At 39.9% G+C, this 3,045-nt stretch overlaps 1 protein-coding gene across 1 annotated transcript in view; it reads left to right on the forward strand.

Moving 5' to 3' along the window:
* The window catches only part of bnc2 (basonuclin 2), a 210,225-nt gene that overhangs the window by 88,679 nt on the left and 118,501 nt on the right, over positions 1 to 3,045 (forward strand).

Genomic DNA, 3,045 nt, shown 5'->3' on the forward strand with positions numbered 1-3,045 from the left:
GTGTGTGTGTGTGTGTGTGTGTGTGTGTGTGTGTGTGTGTATGAGAGCAGCTTGTTTTACAGTGTTCGGTACAGGAGTGCTGCATGTTGCTTATGCATTGCTGTTTTCCTGCAGAGCTGGCCTCAGAAGGCAGTGATTTGATGCATATGTGCAGAATTATCCACAGTGAGTGAACGCGCGTGTGTGTGTGTGTGCACACGTGTGTGTGGTTACATTCGACTGTTATTATTTCCATGTCTGTCTTTGATGGGTCGTTGCACACGAAGCATATGGATGTCTATACGTGCGCGCATCTGGTGTCAAGGCGTTCGTGTCTCCGCTTCTGCCATTTATTTTTCTGAGTGGGTGGCTCAACAGTCAGATGGCAGTGGTGTGTGTGTGTGCGTGTGTGTGTGTGTGCGTGTGCGCATGCTGGAGGATGCATGTGTGTTGGCTCAGGCTCCATGTGTGCGCGGGTGCGAGGTGAAGTGTCTCTTGGCTGGCCTGATGGAGAGCTGGAGGAGAGCAGAGGTGAAAGAGGAGATTTGCAGGAAAGACATGCACCACTTCCCCCATTACTACTCCTTCTTTTTCTTCTGTCTCTCACCGCGTCTTCTTCTTCTTTTGCATCTCAAATACAAAACCCCCCAGAACTTAAGTGCAAAATAACCCTGGGATGAGAATCCTCTCTGCAGAAAGAGAAATGATTTCTGTTCTGTTGTTTTTAGAAGCACATACTGACAGCAGAAAGGAAGCTGGTGACTGTTTGCTCTGGCACCTGATGAGAAACGCCGTCTTAGCAGCATCTTCCATTTATGCACCATTTGAATCTGACTGCAAGATTCTCATGCAAAAACACAAACTCTTACCACATATTTCTGGTCTAGTTAGTGGTGCAAATATCTGTGTACACCTGAAATAAGACAAAACTAACTTAAGTTAAAGTAGCATTTTATTAAAATATTGTTTTAAATCAATTAAAAAGTTCAAGTTCCACTGACAGATTATTTCACTTATAACTAAACATTTTTCTCATATTATAAGTGACATAATCAGTGTAACTAAAACTTTTTCATCAATATTAAATAATTATTAACTTAAAATAAGTTCCACAAGTTTGATGTGTCATATCTCACTTGGTTAGATTTTGTGTTTTTGCATATTTGAAGCAAAATGAAGCCAAATTAATTACCCATTATGTTAAAATGCTGTAAACTTACAACAAAAATGTAATTATTTTATTAAAAATGTTCAAAAATAGAAAATATGAACTATAAACGAGGCATGCTAGTGAGAGGTTCAAATCTGCATTTCAAATGATAAGAAAATCTAATTTTGCTGAGAATTTCCTGCATTTTTAGCGTAGAAGTGCATCAACCAACACCACAAGCTCTGCAGACATTTGCTCTAGAAACTCGAGACTTGTTAAGATGTTGTGTTTTTTCAGTGCAATATGTGTGCCCTATTAAGAAGCCACCAAGCTTAAGGAAAGCGAAGGATGCACAAAGTCCCATTCATGGTGTGTTTAGCCAGGCACCAGCTACAGCGAAACTTTACCCTGTAAATGCACCATTGCTGTCCTTCGTTTAAACTCCCATTAAAGAATAAGAAGCGTCTCTTCTTCTTGGTTATATATCCTGATCATGTGCATTTTGGGGTCGTGCTGCAGCCTCTGCAGTTGTGCAGCGATGCCCTGCAGGACGGGTGAGCGCTGACCCCAGCTCTGCGTGTGAGACCCGGGGGCAAACAGCGATCAATATGCATCATGTGAGCTGCGCTGCAGGGCTGCGTGTCAGCTGTTTCCTGTTTGTCCCGAGGAGACGCGCGGCTGCGGCCGCCGAGATGCACTGATGCATTCCTGAGAGTCAGGAGCGTCGTCTCAGCAGCAGCGTTGCTTCGTCTGAGCTTCACTCCTGCAGGTTTCAGAAGCAACGTTTGTTCTTTATGTAAAGATGCACCGATTAATCAGACAGTTTTACCTTCTGATCAGTTCTGATCGGTGGTTGGTGTGTTAAAAGTGGAAAAATCAGAAATTCTGCTAATTGTTACATGCATCAAAGCTAAGAAATCCCAGCCTTTTCAGTCAATAAATGCATCATCCAACAGCAGGAGCTTCTCTGATTGAAGCCTGGTTCCCTTTTCTCCTTTAAAAATCAGCATTTGACTAAAAAGTCATTTTCAAGACCCTGAACAGAAACAAAGATTAAAAATAACGACAATAGCAACTACAAACAATCAAGAATTATTACACATTAAAAGCAAAAATGTTTTTTTAGTAATAGTGATAATAAACTTTATTACTATAAACATCACAATCTGATGCGCTGTACCAGATTGTAGCTAATTTGCTTAACAGAAACGTGTATATAACACAATTAAAATTAAAACTGAAACTATAACACATACAGTCCTGACAACATGCAGTTCATTTTTACAAATCTAAACAGTTTTTAACAAAATGTTCAAGTTAGATTTGAAAACTACTCACATCTGGTTTTCTTAACCTTTGCAAACAAACAATAAAACAATCAGAATCAGCAGCTGAGAGCAGAAAAGCCTGATTGGTGAAAAATCTGCTTTCAAAAATAAGGATAAAGTGGCTCATTTGCATCACATTCTTCCTGCTGCTTTGCTGCAAAATATCTGAAATATACTTTTTTATTTTAGTATTGTTACAACTGCTGGCATTCATTGACTTTTAGATATTCCTAATATATTTTCTTAATTCTGCTTGTTTGTCTAATTTGACGTTTGCTGCTTGATTGAAAGACGTCTTGATCTCAGTGGGTTTTTATCTGGTTAAATCAAGTTTGAATGATAATAATAATAATAATAATAATAATAATAATAACTTCTTTCTGCTTCTTTTCCTCCTTCTCTTTAAATCAAAAACACAACATTCAGTCATTTGTCTCTGGGCAGTTTCCTGCATTCAGGAAAAGTTGCCGGTGTGAGGAGGAAGTGTGTGTTTGAAGAGGCAGCCGCTCAGGATGTCAACACCCCACCGCCAGCTAATGAGGACACACACACACACGCACACACGTACGCACACACACACACACACAC

Source organism: Poeciliopsis prolifica, unplaced genomic scaffold (genome assembly GCF_027474105.1).
Source record: "Poeciliopsis prolifica strain line A6 unplaced genomic scaffold, Auburn_PproV2 SCAFFOLD064, whole genome shotgun sequence".
Lineage (NCBI taxonomy): Eukaryota > Metazoa > Chordata > Actinopteri > Cyprinodontiformes > Poeciliidae > Poeciliopsis > Poeciliopsis prolifica.